The sequence below is a fragment of the Epinephelus lanceolatus genome, chromosome 16 (genome assembly GCF_041903045.1).
Source record: "Epinephelus lanceolatus isolate andai-2023 chromosome 16, ASM4190304v1, whole genome shotgun sequence".
Lineage (NCBI taxonomy): Eukaryota > Metazoa > Chordata > Actinopteri > Perciformes > Serranidae > Epinephelus > Epinephelus lanceolatus.
The window spans coordinates 43,804,198-43,820,443 of NC_135749.1; the positions used below are offsets into that span (position 1 = coordinate 43,804,198).

Below are 16,246 nucleotides of genomic sequence, written 5' to 3' on the forward strand. Positions count from 1 at the left end.
AGAAGACTGCCCTAGAGGCCTTCGTATCCAGGATAGACGTTTTTGCTGTTTTGCCGACGGGATATGGCAAAAGCATAATATATCAGTTAGCCCCACAAGTCGGCAAACCAATGGGGCTTACTGCAATGAATACGTCACCTTGTTTTTTGCTCTGATTGGCTATCGTGCTATCCAATTGCGTGCGGTGGCATTTGATATGCCTCAGTTAGTGCCGCCCCTTGGGTAGGAAGGGTGTATCGGTGAGGGCCAGATTCAAAATCTTTCTAGATTTGAGTCTGGATTTCCAGGCTAATAATTTACTCCACTTTTATAGCATAATTTCTCACCGTGGTCAGTTAGCCTGCTGGCGTGCTGTGTTTACATGGCAACTTGCGTGAGACTGAAGAACGTTCAGAGACGTTCTTGTTCTCGAGTCTTGTGAGTTGCAGGCTAACTGACCACGGTGAGAAGTGATGCTATAAAAGTGGAGTAAATTATGTCTTTTCAAGTAAATTTTGCATGCTGCGGCTTCAGGGCACTTGGATTACGACGGACGAGCTGTTCTGGCGTTTTTTAAATGCATTAGCGGAGTTTTATTACATTTTCAAAATGATTTTGTGTAGGAAAAGTGTATGGAAAAATCCGGCTAGCTGTTATCCTCTGATACCCGAACGAGTTTTGTGGATTAAAAAACTACACTGGACTTCTTGTCGGCATGAGGGTGAGTAAGTGCTGTCTGTATTGTCATTCTAAAGTGGCAATTTCCTTTATGATGTTAAGTAGATGTTAAGCAGCTGAAGTGAGGAAAAACAGAGAATAGCGTCTCTGTGCTACTCTAGCAAACTCCTACCAGGAGTTCGCTAGAGTAGCACAGAGACGCTATCACAGAAACACCAAAAATGACACAACACGCTTACCGCAGTAAGTCAGCGCAGATGACAGAGGAACTGAAGGTAAAGATAAGGTCAGACCACAACCTGGTGCACCTCAACCCCTGCTACGTAACTCTAGTTAGGAGCCAGCCTGCGACCATGAGGACAGCGAGGAGATGGTCGGAGGAGGCTTTTGAGACACTGCAGGGCTGTTTTGAGGTGACAGACTGGCAGGCACTCTGTGAGCCGCATGGGGAGGACATTGATGGGCTCACAGAGTGCATCACGGACTATATCAGTTTCTGTGTGGACTCCACTGTCCCAGCCAGGACTGTCCATTGTTATCCAAATAAACCGTGGGTAACATGGGACATCAAAGCTATCCTCAAAGTGAAGAAGAGGGCCTTCAGAGCTGGTAATGGGGAGGAGATGAGAACAATACAGGGGGAACTGAAGGTGATGATCAAGGAGGCTAAGGAGAGGTACAGGAGGAAGCTGGAGTGGAAACTCCAGCAGAACAACATGAGAGAGGTCTGGAGTGGAATGAGGACCATCACTGGCTTCAGGACCAACAACAACAGAGGAGTTGAAGGCACTGTGGAAAGGGCCAATGAACTGAATCTGTTTTTTAACAGATTTGGCACTGCTGGCCTTCTCTCTCTTCTCTGCTGCCTGTCTTGAACCCTTTTTAGATCGGAATTGTGCAAATTTGCAGGAAAGCCCAATCAGTCTTTTTCAGCATTGGCAGTATAAAAACAAAACCGAGGAATGCGGCAAAATGCTGCCTACCTACTTTTGTTTACACAAAATGCGCCTTTTTCGGGGCAGTGGGGGGCGTGAGCAAGTAACAAAACGTGTAGCTCAGTGTGTGACGTAACCAGGGACGTGGGAGGGAAGCCGCGGCTGGTCAGTCCTTCTGCGATTCTCTCATAAGTCGGCCCATTCCTCACCGTTCCTGTCATCTGACGTTAATGGCCTCTTCATTTGCGAGAGCAAGGAGGGCACGCAAATCCTTGTCTCCTCAGTTGCTCATCTTTACAGTGTCTGTCAGCTTTGCGTTTCCCTCTTGCTACTAGCTGCTTGCTAATTCCTGCTATCAGCTGTTTCCTGTTTATCCACCGCCAGTGGCTCGCACATAGGTGTCATCAACAGCTCCTCCCACAAGTCTTCAACAGCCCCTCCCCTTGCAGAAGGCCGCCTTGGTCTGTTTAAACTAAACTCCTCAAAAAAAGTTTGGAAACATTATTTCAGTCAATTATTTCTCCCCTTTAATAATACTAATTGGTGTAGTATTACATATCGTTGGAAAGCCTGATTAGTCACCTTTACAACGAGGTATAACTTGTAATGATCATGCTTTCGTGGAATGAGCAACACAGCAAAATGTGTGGGTAGTGCCCCAAAAAAATGTGCCAAAATCCCCTGCAATATTCTTCTGTTGGTATTCACTCATTTTGAGCTTCAAGTGCTGGCAGGTGTGTGACTGGCACCTGATTAGCACCTAATTGACAGCACTTGTGTACATGGGTCCTGCAACTTTGTTGAGTTTGTGTGTGCGCCAAGCATCAACATGCCACGTTTGTCCCTTCAGGATAAGGCCCATGCAGTAGGGCAACTGGAAGCTGGTGTTCCGGTACGCAGAGTGGCAGCATTATTTGGTGTCAGCCTTGGTACCATGTCCAAACTTAGGACCAAGTTCCTTGAGACTGGTGAAGTCAAAGACAGACCGAGAAGTGGGCGTCCCAGGAAGACAACACCCCAAGAAGACCGGTTCCTCACCCTTGCTTCACTGAGGAACCGTAGGCTTTCTTCCAGAGATTTACAGGCAAGATTTGCACAACGGTACCACAGACAGATCTCTGATCAGACGGTGAGGAACAGACTGCACATGGCCAGTCTTCGTCAGGAAGCCTGCAATGACTGGCCTTCACCGTCAGGCCCGTTTGCGTTGGTGTCGACAGCACCGACAGTGGAACCTAAGAACGTGGGGCAACATCATGTTCACTGATGAATCAAGGTTCTGTCTGCGGAAGCTGGATGGCAGGATCAAAGTATGGAGACGGCGTGGAGAACGCTATGCAGATTGCTGCACAGATCGCGTGACATCTCTCAATGGGGGCAGTGTGATGGTGTGGGGCGGTATCTCCCTCACAGGCAAAACAGAGCATGTCATCATTGAAGGCAATCTCAGTGCAGTGAGATATCGGAATGAGATTCTGGAGCCAGTGGCAATCCCATATCTCCAGAATCTGGGACCTAACTCCATCCTCCAGGCTCGCCCCCACAGAGCCAGGATCATCACAGACTACCTCCAGAATTTGGGCATGGAGAGGATGGAATGGCCTGCCGGGAGTCCAGACCTCAACCCAGTTGAACCCTTGTGGGATCAGCTTGGGCGTGCTGTACGTGCCAGAGTGACCGACACAACCATGCTGGTTCAACTTCAACAACTCCTGGTTGAAGAATGGGATGCCATCCCACAGCAAAATGTGGCTAGGTTGGTGACCAGCATGAGGAGGAGGTGCCAAGCTCTTGTGGCTGTGTATGGATCTTCCACATGCTACTGAGGTCCCTGACAGTGTAAAATGAATTAAGTGAAAAAATGACCAATATGTGTTGTTTTTTTCCCTTATTGCTGTGGGAGAGTGCAATCATCTAATCCACCAAGCAACTCTTAACAAGACTGAATACCAACAGGAGAATATTGCAGGGGATTTTGGCACATTTTTTGGGGCGCTACCCACATGTTTAGCTGTGTTGCTCATTCCACGAAAGCATGATCCTTACAAGTGATACTTTGTTGTAAAGGTGACTAATCAGGCTTTCCAATGATATATGATACAAAACCAATTAGTATTATTAAAGGAGAGAAACAATTGACCAAAATAATGTTTCCAAACTTTTTTTGAGGAGTTTAAAAGTGTTTCACCAATATGACTACCCTACGAGGTGGAAAATTGGGCACCTTGGATCAACTCGCCAATCTGGCTCTGTGTGTCTAAATGCTCACAACTTGCCGGCAAAACGGCCCAACGTTTGCAGAAAATCTGGCAGTGTAAAAGGGGCTTTGGACAACCATCACTCACTCCACCCTCCCCCACTCCTCCTTACATCTCCCCACCCTCCAGTGTGAACCCTCCACACACCTCCTCCCCCAGTGGCCAGACTGACTGTACTCTACATTGTGAGGACTAGACCCCTCCTCCACCTCCACATTGTGCTTCACTGCTGACCATGTGATAAGACAGCTGATGAGACTCCACTCAAGCAAGGCTGCAGGCCCTGATGGTGTCAGCCCCAGGGTGCTCAAAGCCTGTGCCCCCCCAGCTATGTGGAGTACTTCAGCATGTCTTCAACATGAGCCTGAGTCTCCAGAGGGTCCACATACTGTGGAAGACATCCCGCCTCATTCCTGTGCCAAAGACGTCGCATCTTAGTGGCTCCAAGGACTACAGACTCATGGCATTGACCTCCCACATCATGAAGACCCTGGAGAGACTCATCCTGGAGCCACTCCGGCCCATGGTCAAGCCACTCTTGGACTTCCTCCAATTCACCTATCACTCCCGCTTGGAGTGGAGGATGCCATCATCTACCTTTTCAACCGCGTCTAAGCCCACCTGGACAAGCAGGCGAGCACTTTGAGGGCCATGTTTTTTATACTTCTCCAGTGCGTTCAACATCATCCATCCAGCTCTACTGGGCGACAAGCTGTCACCAATGCAGGTGGATGTCCCCCTGGTGTCCTGGATTGTAGACTACTTGACTGGTAGACCACAGTACATGCGCTTGCAACACTGTGTGTCAGACAGAGTGGTCAGCAATACTGGGGCCCGACAGGGGACTGCCCTCTCTCCCTTCCTCTTCACCTTCTACACCTTCGGACTTCAGCTATTGCACCGAGACCTGCCATCTTCAGAAGTTTTCTGATGACTCTGCCATAGTTGGATGTATCAGCAAGGTTGATGATGATGAATACAGGGCTGCTGTGGATAACTTTGTCTTATGGTGTGAGCAGAACCATCTGCAGCTCAATGTGTCAAAGACAAAGGAACTGGTTGTGGACCTGAGGAGGACCAAGACACTGTTGACCCCTGTTTCCATCCAGGGGGTCAGTGTGGACATTGTAGAGGACTTTAAGTATCTGGGGGTACACGTTGACAATAAACTGGACTGGCCTTAGAACACTGACGCCGTCTCTATTTTCTGAGGCAACTGAGGTCCTTCAACATCTGCTGGACTATGCTCAGGATTTTCTATGATTCTGTGGTGGCCAGTGCTATCCTCTATGCTGTTATGTGCTGGGGCAGCAGGCTGAGGGTAGCGGATGCCAACAGACTCAACAAACTGATCCGCGAGGCCAGTGACGTTGTGGGAATGGAGTGTGACTCTCTGATGATGGTGTCAGAGAGGAGGATGCTGTCTAAGCTACGAAATATCTTGGACAGTGTCTCTCACCCATTCCACCATGTGCTGGTCAGGCACAAGAGTACATTCAGTGGGAGACTCATACCACCAAAATGTACCACTGAACGCCACAGGGTATCATTCCTGCCTGTGGCCATCAAACTGTACGTCTCCTCCCTCTGAGTGGCCCCACAGTTCACTGCTGACTTAATATATGTGCAATAACTAACATTTTATTACTCTGTGCAACTCTGTGTATTCTGTTTATTATCTATTTTTGCCACTGTATCATTTGATAGGATACTATACTATACACTATACAATATATCTTTCTACTCTTGTAAGGAGCAACTGTAATGGTAAGAACTGATACTTTCAATAAAAATAATATTCCTGTGTAATACATAAGGTTAATGTCATATGTCATAATTTTTCATTATTCTATTCAGGATGAATCTGTTTGCCTAAATATAGATATAGATTTTAAAAGGGCGCATCAAGGTGCAAGGCATTATGAATACAAAAATTTCCAGGTGCTGGAGCATCAAGGATGTTGAGCAGTCTGATGTTACTGGGTACAATACAATTACTGAAGTGCTGTCCTCTTGTAGACAAAGGTAGGATGTGTCTGGAAAAAAGAAAGAAACCCACAAAATTATAATGTAAAGGAGGCGTAAGAGAACAAATGCAACAGACAATGCAAAATACTTAAAGGGACATTGTGTAACATTTAAAGTTGTTTATTGGCAAAAATCGATGTCTGCATTCATAAATATGTCATCATTGGTGTATTATTTCCTTCACCAATAATCCGACTTATTCTCATAAAAGGAGAATTTCGGATTTGTTTGTACATTGTGTGGGTAAGACGTCTGGGGGGTTCCACGACGTTTCGCCATCTTGAGAATACATCTGCCAGCAAGGGACATACAGCCCCGCCTTAGGCGTTTTCATTGAGAGCTGGGCCCGCACTGCATGACTGAGAAGCCGAAGGAAATGAGCAAGAGGTGCTTCACTACTACCCCAGCACTACTGCAGCACAACAAAGTCCCACTCTTTTGAGCATAATGTATGCAAATGCAGCATCATGGGACATGGAATCCTCGTCACCAAGAAAGCGCAAAAGGGAATCAAAAAGGCAACGTGACTGGCGAATTCATAAAATGAGGGTCAACATTGGGGTAGCCTTTCCCAGGTGGAGAGAGCTGCTGAAGCAGAAAGATAATACAATCACAGCTAACAGCACCAACAGCTAACAGCGGCGCTGGCCAGCAGCACTGTTAGCTGCTGTTGCCGGCGCTGTTAGTGGCGCAGTGATGCAAGGAGAGGGATGAGGTATGTGAGGTTGAGCCACTTGTTAGTTGTCAAAAGACAAGACATGATTGGTTTGTTTCAATTTACACCCGCCCCAACAGTCCTACATTGTAAACACAGCCAGCATGGTGAGGAGGGGATTTGTCAACTCGCGTCGCATGTGTCAGTGTAGGAGCCTGAATGAATACTCCATTAAGTATCAGATGACATGGTTTCATCAATGTTATCATAGCTTTTTGATTACTGTTGTTGCTACTGTTTTTGCAATACACATTTGAAACAGTGAGGTTCTAGGGTGCGCTATCCGTTTGAATGCAATATATGATTTCAACATTAGATGGAAGAAATTCCTACACACTGTGGCTTTAAGCAGGACACTGTAAAATATGAAGTTCACATAGGCTGAAAGACTTTGACGTTATTGTAGTTGTATTTGTTGTATGGAGTTTGGGAGAGAGAGAAGGAGAGAAGGTGCTCAGTGTATTATAGGAGGTGTGTCATCAGACTGGCCAAGCAGTCGAGGCGTTCCACCAAATGAGCACGTTGGAGATATTTGAGCACGTTGGAGATATTGTGTGCTTTCAATTTTGTGTTCTTGGACGATAGTCTGGGGCGCTGTCAGCCATTATGTGTGCTAGCCGCTCCCCCTGCTGATCTCCGCAAGGGATGTGAGGACTCTAAAACTTCACCAGAGCCTCCTTCGGCATATGGGTGAGTAGATAATGGCTGAATTTTAATTTTTGGGTGCACTATCCCTGAGGAAGCCTGACCATTTAAAGCTTTGTAAGTTAGGAATTCCATTCTGGATTTTACAGGGAGCCAGTGCAGAGAAGCTAAAACAGGAGAAATATGATCTTGTAGCTTAGTCTCTGTTAGTACACGTACCCCTGCATTCTGAATTAGCTGGAGAGTTTTTAAAGATTTATTAGAGCTACCTGATAATAGGGAGTTACAGAAATCCAGCCTAGAGGAAACAAAAGCGTGGACCAATTTTCTGCATCTTTTCAGGTCAGGATAAGCCTAATTTTTGCAATATTACGCAGATGAAAAAACACTGTCTGTGAGGCTTGTTTTAAATGGGAATTAAAAGACAAATCCTGGTCAGATATTACTCCGAGGTTCCTTACAGTAGTGCTAGAGGCCAGAGCAATGCCATCCAGAGAAACTATATCATCAGATAGAGAGTTTCTGAGTTGTTTGGGACCAAGAACAGTAACTTCAGTTTTGTCTGAATTTAACATCAGGAAACTGGTGCTCTTCCAGGTTTTATGTCTATAAGGCAATTTTGAAGTTTAGTTAATTGATCAGTTTCTTCTGGCTTTATCGATAAATACAATTGTGTATCATCCGCATAACAATGGAAATTTACAGAGTGATTTCTAATGATGTTACCTAAGGGAAGCATATATAAAGTGAATAGAATTGGTCTGAGCACAGAACCTTGTGGAACTCCAAAACAAACTTTAGTACGTAGAGATGATTCATCATTAACATGAACAAACTGAAAATGATCAGATAAATAAGATTTAAACCAGCTCAGTGCAGAACCTTTTAGGCCAATTAAATGTTCCAATCTCTGTAGCAGAATTTGATGGTCAATTGTGTCAAACGCCACACTAAGATCTAATAAAATCAAGTACAGAGATCTAATAAAATCAAGTACAGAGATGAGTACTTTGTCTGAAGCAATCAGAAGGTCATTTGTAATTTTAACTAGTGCTGTCTCAGTGCTATGATGCACTAAATCCTGACTGAAATTCCTCAAATAAATTATTATCATGGAGAAAATCACACAGCTGGTCTGCGACTACTTTCTCAAGGATCTCTGACATAAAGGGAAGATTAGATATTGGTCTATAGTTGACTAACACCTCTGGATCCAGGGTGGGCTTTTTTAGAATAGGTTTAATTACAGCTACCTTAAAAGACTGTGGTACATAGCCTGTTAATAAAGATATATTGATCATGTCTAATATGTGAGTGTTAACTAAAGGTGAGACTTCCTTAAGTAGCCTAGTTGGGATGGGGTCTAAGAGACACGTTGATGATGTAGATGAAGAAATCATTGTGGTCAATTGTTGAAGAGAAATCGGGGAGAAGCTATCTAAATATATATTAGACCTTACAGCTGTGTTTGAGGGCAGATTGGTTACATTTGAGGGCAGGAGGTCATGAATTTTGCCTCTGTTAGAATTTTGTCATTAAAAAAGCTCATAAAATCATTACAGCTAAGGGCTAACGGAATACAAGGCTCAATAGAGCTGTGACTGCTGAAAAGAAACCTGGGATTGTTCTTATTTTCTTCTATTAAAGCTGAGTAATAGTTTGCTCTGGCATTGCGGAGGCCCCTCTTATAAGTTTTGAGACTTTAAGGCATGACATGAACTACCTTCAGCACGACTCATGGCACGTCACTGCACAGGTAGGTAGCACTACAGGAGGATTTTTGGGAGACTCAAAACCTTCTACCTGAGAAATTGGGGTGTCCACCATTACAGGCGCATCAGGCCACACTCTATCACTAGCCAGGTCATTCTCTAAGATGACCTGTACTCCTCCCATAGGAGAAGGGCGCACTCCCATGGTCACATCACCTTGCACCAGATCTGAAAACAGTGTCAGTTTATGCTGAGGAGCTGAAAAGACAGTCAAACCCATTCCCTGGACATCCCCACTGGACCCAGTGTCAGCCTCTGGAGAAAAAGGCAACACAGAGTTCACAATAAATGAATCCAGTGCCCCTGAGTCTCTAAGTAGCTTTACAGGTACTTTCCTGTCGCTCCCAATCAGTGAAACATAACCATCCGACACAAATGCCACATAACCATAATCAATCTTATCATTAACTGAAAAATGTACCTGTTTTTGCTCCACCACAGGAACCTTGAACAGCAACTCTGAGAAAGAGGGTTTTGTGTGTGCCTGCACAGCAGCAATGGCACGGCCCCTTTCTTCTGCACGCAAAGACGGCGCAGCCCCAGAGAGTTTTGGGAACATAACCAGACTTTGACCTTCTCTTCAACACTGGACATTCAATTCGCCAGTGTCCCTTACCAAAACAATAGTTACAGATGCTGTTCGGGTTTTCCCCGTAAACTGCAATTTGTTTTAGTTGAAAACTTATCTGTCCCTTCTGCCAAGACTTACTGGGGAAAGCCACCACAAAGGTCTCCCTGCAGCCAGAGTCGCCACGACCACGGCTCTCACCAAAAAAACTTTTATGGGTCAAGACAAACTCATTGGCCAGTTTAGCAGCATCTGAAACCTTGCTGACCTTCTGTTCATTTAAGTAAGTAACAACATGATCAGGAAGAGTATTTTTAAATTGCTCAAGCAAAATCAGTCCTGCAAATCCTCCAAGGTTTCTACCTTAGAAGTACAGCAGCTTTAACCAACTGATAGCTACCACTATCTGTAGCATTCAAGGTTGAGAAAGCCTCCTGGACATTGCCAGTGAGCACACATTGAAGCAGCAGAGTACGCTCAGCATCAGACCAATTAATCAATCAATCAGTCAATCAATTTTATTTATAAAGCCCAATATCACAAATCACAATTTGCCTCACAGGGCTTTACAGCATACGACATCCCTCTGTCCTTATGACCCTCACAGCGGATAAGGAAAAACTCCCCAAAAAAACCCTTTAACGGGGAAAAAAACCGGTAGAAACCTCAGGAAGAGCAACTGAGGAGGGATCCCTCTTCCAGGATGGACAGACGTGCAATAGATGTCGTACAGAACAGATCAGCATAATAAATTAACAGTAATCCATATGACACAATGAGAAAGAGAGAGAGAGAGAGAGAGAGAGGTAAGGACAGTAGCTTACAACAACATTATTGAAAGTAATAATATTATAGTTATAGTTCTGGCTACTGTGGTACAATATGTTGAAAGTATGTATTAATATCTGGCAGTATACATGTGTGACAATAGTCATATGTGTATAATAACACTAGAAGTATGACTAATGATGGCAGCAGCAGCAGGAGGCATCTGGCAGGACCACGGCAGCAGCACAACCACACGCTGTCCAGGCACCGCTGCGATATGAGTTAATCTGAGAGACAGTGGAGCACAAAGGCTCCGGAGAAGAAGCCGAGTTAGTGACATCCAGATTGGCCGAGTTGGCAAGATGCAGTAATAGAATACGAAAGAGAGAGAGAGAGAGAGAGAGAAGGAGAGAAGGTGCCCGGTGTATTATTGGGGGGTCCTCCGGCAGACTAGGCCTAAGTCAGCCTAACTAGGGGCTGGTAGAGCCCTGAGCTAGCCCTAACTATAAGCTTTATCAAAGAGGAAAGTCTTAAATCTAGTCTTAAATGTGGAGACGGTGTCTGCCTCCCGGACCGTAACAGGAAGATGATTCCACAGGAGAGTAGGGTTAGGTACCGAAACTTTTTGTACTTGGTACCGATTCACGTCGGTACTACCGAGTACTGATTCACTTAAAATAAAACGGTGCCAAATTTCGGTATCTGAGGTGGAGGCGGAGCGAAAGCGCATGACTCACACCTCAGACTCAGCAACAATGGCGACAAAAACAATGTGCAGACAAAAGTTAACGTGCAGCACTGTTCCTAAATGTTCTCAATAAAATGTTGAAACTGGGAAGTTTAGACTATGGGCTCGAACGATGCATAGTGCGTCCAAATTCACACCGTTCTTCTCTGTGGATTTTCTCCCCGACCATGCGTCATAGCGAGAAGCCACGCATATCAGCGGAAACAGCAGAACTGTAGCTTTCCGACAAGGCCAAGCACTTGTCGGTAATCCAATGTTTTCACAGTGAAAAATTACAATAAAATGATGTATAACAGAGCTTTCATACAGCTTTGCACACACATTACTCTTGGATGGATTACTTGCGAACGCAGGCTCGCACAGAAATGCCACGCATATCACATGAAAGCGCAGGACCACACACATCATTGTGCTGTCATCCCATCACGCTATAAATACAGATCAATTGTCTACAAAATAAAAACTTGATGAATTTTTTACAACCCATTATACAGATCTTGTTATCAGTCACTTCATATAGTGAGGAGTATCTTACCACGTCTTAGGCTTGCGTGTGTTTCTCCCTGTCTATCCACATTTGTAGTCCGGCTTTCAAGATGCAAATATCTCCATATTGTCCAGTTGACACTCCATCAAACTTTGTATGACAAGACCAGCGCACTTCACCTTTGCGCACCCAGACAACTGCAGCCTAATGCATGCTGACAGGGCCGTAGTCACCATATACATTGAGGGGGACACATGCCCCCCCACCAATGCCCAAAATGTCTCCCCAATATATAACTGAAACTGAAAAACAAATATTATCTTGGAGGACATCATTGCACTTGGTTGACTATTTTTCTATGATCTTAGATGTAAATATTGCATGTTTCTTTCAGATAAAACACATTTTTGACTTGTAAATGAGTCAATGGAATTTCTTGCAATAATGAAAAAATACTGGCAATCATGTCCGCCTGGCACAAACCACATGTTTTGGACAACTGTGAAGTGACAGAATGTCCCAGCATCATGGTTCTTATATTGCCAGATTCGAGAGTGTCTCCCCTCTTCATATATGGTAGAATATGTCTTTTTCCAACTTGCTATGCTGAGATACATGTAAAAATGTAAGAATTTAGGCACACAGATTTGTTTTTTTCATTGATATAAATTAATTAAATTAATTAAATTAAATTAAATTAATATATATAAAATACAGGCACATAGAAGAACATGAAATGATGGCAAATCCGGTTAGCCCAGATTGTCCTGAAAAAAAATAAGATATAGCATGTGTATGTAGCCTTTATAATGACTGTGATATGAGCTTAAAAGTAAAGGCAGTAAAAATACCCCAAAAAGGCCTAGGGCCCATAGGGTTAAAAAGTACTGAAATAAGGTACCGTTTGGTACCGGTACCGAATTCCAGATACCAGTACCAGTACCGTGTCTGTTCAATTATGAACGGTACCCAACCCTACAGGAGAGGAGCCTGATAGCTGAAGGCTCTGGCTCCTGATCTACTTTTGGAGACTTTAGGGACCACGAGTAACCCTGCGTTCTCAGAGCGCATTGTTCTGGTGGGATAATATGGCACTATGAGCTCTCTAAGATATGATGGAGCTTGACCATTTAGAGCTTTATAAATTAACAGCAGGATTTTAAATTCAATTCTGGATTTTACAGGGAGCCAGTGCAGCAAAGCTAAAACAGGAGAAATATGATCTTGTTTCTTAGTTCCTGTTAGTACACGTGCTGCTGTATTCTGAATTAGTAGAGTTTTTAAGGACTTACTAGAGCTACCTGATAATAGAGTTACAGTAATCCAGCCTAGAGGTAACAAAAGCGTGGACCAATTTTTCTGCATCTTTTCGGGTCAGGATAGGCCTAATTTTCACAATATTACGCAGATGAAAAAATGCAGTCCGTGAGGTTTGTTTTAAATGAGAATTAAAAGACAAATCTTGATCAAATATTACTCTGAGGTTTCTTACGGTAGTGCTAGAGGCCAGAGCAATGCCATCTAGAGAAATTATGTCATCAGATAAAGAGCCTCTGAGTTGTTTGGGGCCAAGAACAATAACTCCAGTTTTGTCTGAATTTAACATCAGGAAATTGGTGCTCATCCAAGTTTTTATGTCTTTAAGGCAGTTATGGAGTTTAGTTAATTGATTACTTTCTTCTGGCTTCATCGATAAATACAACTGAGTATCATCCGCATAACAATGGAAATTTATAGAGTGATTTCTAATGGTGTTACCTAAAGGAAGCATATATAGAGTAAATAGGATTGGTCCGAGCACAGAACCTTGCGGAACTCCAAAACAAACTTTGGTACGTAAGGATGATTCATTATGAACGTCAACAAACTGAAAACGATCAGATAAATAAAATTTAAACCAGCTTAGTGCTGAACCTTTTAGGCCAATTAAGTGATCCAGTCTCTGCAGTAGAATTTGATGGTCAATTGTGTCAAACACCGCACTAAGATCTAATAAAACAAGTACAGAGACAAGTCCTTTGTCTGAAGCAATCAGAAGGTCATTTGTAATTTTAACTAGTGCTGTCTCAGTGCTATGATGCACTCTAAATCCTGACTGAAATTCCTCAAATAAATTATTATCATGGAGAAAAGAAAAGAAAAACACAGCTGGTCTGCGACTACTTTCTCAAGGATCTTTGACATAAAGGGAAGATTAGATATTGGTCTATAGTTGACTAACACCTCTGGATCCAGGGTGGGCTTTTTTAGTAGAGGTTTAATTACAGCTACCTTAAAAGACTGTGGTACATAGCCTGTTAATAAGGATATATTGATCATATCTAATATATGAGTGTTAACTAAAGAAAAGTTAAGTGCTTTGGCCAAATGCTCAAACAACACGAATAAAATATCAGAGTCCCATTCATTAAACTTTGGAACTACCCGTAATTTGACAGCAACATCAGATGATGGAGTGGGAGGAACCCGTGAAATTGACTCTTCAATCTTTGGCTCAGTCTGAAGCTTGCCTTCACTTATAAGAGCCAACTTATAATGCTCCAACTGTAGCTTTTGTGTTGCCTGGGCATGGGCTAGTTCAGTTTCCCGAAGTCGGGCCTCCTGTCTTACCTTCTCTACCTCCAGAGCACTCTTTTGTTCCTGCTGGAGTTGTAGCAGAAGGAGCTCTTTCTGCTGCTCAAATGTCAAGCCAGTCCCAAGCCCAGTCAAAACAGGAGCCAACACTTTACCTGGGCCACTGATCCTAGCCGAAGCTACATCAAACAACCTAGTCACTTTTACAGGAGTACTTGTACCTTCCACCGAAGAAGACAAAATATTCAACTCCACCAAGTGGGCCTTTAATGTGGCCAACAACTCCCTTTTTGAAACCTCAACACTGTAATAGTCAGCTACTTGGAATAGCTGATCTCTTTTGTAAGAGTTGAGCAAATCCTCACATGGAGCCTGAACAAAATCTTCAATTTCCATTTCACAGTTTTACCACCTAGGGCACTTTTTTACAGCACTGAAACTATTTCAACACACCACAGATAAGCCAAAACTAGAAGAAAAGACAAAGTTCTCCACCACCGCACAACAGGATTAACGGCTGCTTTGAATATGGAACCCCATCCTTCTGGCTAACTGCCTAACCAATATTAGCTGACTCACTCAACCCTAGACTTCATGCAGGGTTGTGGCAGGATGAATTAAGCACAACGCCCAGCGACCCAGTCAAATTTCAACACGCTGAAAATCCCCTGGACAGTCGTGGAAGTGCCCCTGAGCAATACTCTAACCACTTGCTGCACAAAAATAATAAACTAAAACAAAAAAGGATCAACGGAGACAGCCAATGCCCCACATTGCTTATGCCTATCAGGAATAAGGGTTCCAAATAATCTTCCAGCCCTCAAATCCTACTGGCAGTTCACTGGCAATACGTTTACTGGAATACCAGTAGTCAAACAACAGAGTCCCTAGAAATACCAGAGTAACCCAAAATCTGTGTGAAACATTCGCTTAACAACTGTACATTTACCGGATTCCCAGCACCAAAATCCCGGACGAGCCCCCATTTGTTACCAACTGGCTCAAGGCCGGCAACAAAAGGGAGGCCACACACAGATATAGCAATCAAAAGTTAATTTATTTAACTCAAACAAATAAGCACAGTAAATAACTGATGGCATGTGCAAGTAGGAAGGGTATCGGTAATGTTAGGCGTGGGTGGATGAGTGAAACATGGAGTAACGTGTTGTAAGGTGCAGTATACCAAACAAAGGAAACAGGCTGAAGCTAGCCTGAGTGTCAGACTGAAGCTCCCAGAACCTTCAGTCTGACATTGCCTCCATTGAAGGCGATTTACAAGGGGGAGGGAATTTGATTTTTCCCTAACCAATCAGTAGAGATCAACGACTCACCCAGAATCTGACGTCATTAGTATCCATGCCTCGGGGGTGCCGAAAACAAGCGAGCATTGCCCGTTTAAAATGTCTCCGTCGTCGTGCATGCCCAGCTGCATCCCCGTTAAATCCAGTTTAGCAGCTTCCTTAATTTGGTCCTCCATTAACGTGAGTAGTGGCGAAATACCTCGATAGCATCATTAAAATGTGGTCTGTAGGATCTGTAGCGGTCGCCATTGTTGCTATCCTCACCAGTTACCCAACGGCGTACAGCTTGACATCAGCGTGGCGCTGATTGGCTAATCGCTAGACCCGCCCCCACCCCCAGCGTTCATTGGTCCGTCCATCGTTTGGACAAGATAAATCGCAAATTCATTGCAGTATGCCAGACCAGAGATGCAAGCCTACTCAGTTGAGTGGGCGGGGTCTATGGTCTGGAACCAGGCTAGGCTGAAGCGGCTGCAGCAGGCCCAACTGGGAGAGAGTAGGTGTTTCTCAATGTCAAGGAAGGATCCTCTAATGGCCGAATTTGAAGGACGTCATAGACTCCCGCTGAAGGACTGTTCCAATGTCAAGGATCCTTCTGAGTTTCACGAAGGACTGAGTACTTCTTTTAGAGAAATGTGAAGGATGCATGTGTGGATCCTCGCGGGTATAAAAAATAGCGTCCCGCTATTTGCCCAGGCTGGAGTTGTAAGGCAAAACAGACACAGGCTGCTGCGCTTCAGGTGTGTGGTTGTTCTCCTGTGGTGGTGGTGGTCTCCTCTCGCTGTCCGGC

General features: G+C 44.2%; 1 protein-coding gene across 2 annotated transcripts in view; it reads left to right on the forward strand.

The window, feature by feature from the left end:
* Positions 1-16,246, forward strand: part of LOC117263494 (uncharacterized) — a 68,395-nt gene that overhangs the window by 15,928 nt on the left and 36,221 nt on the right. The gene's annotated exons all lie outside the window — the stretch shown is intronic.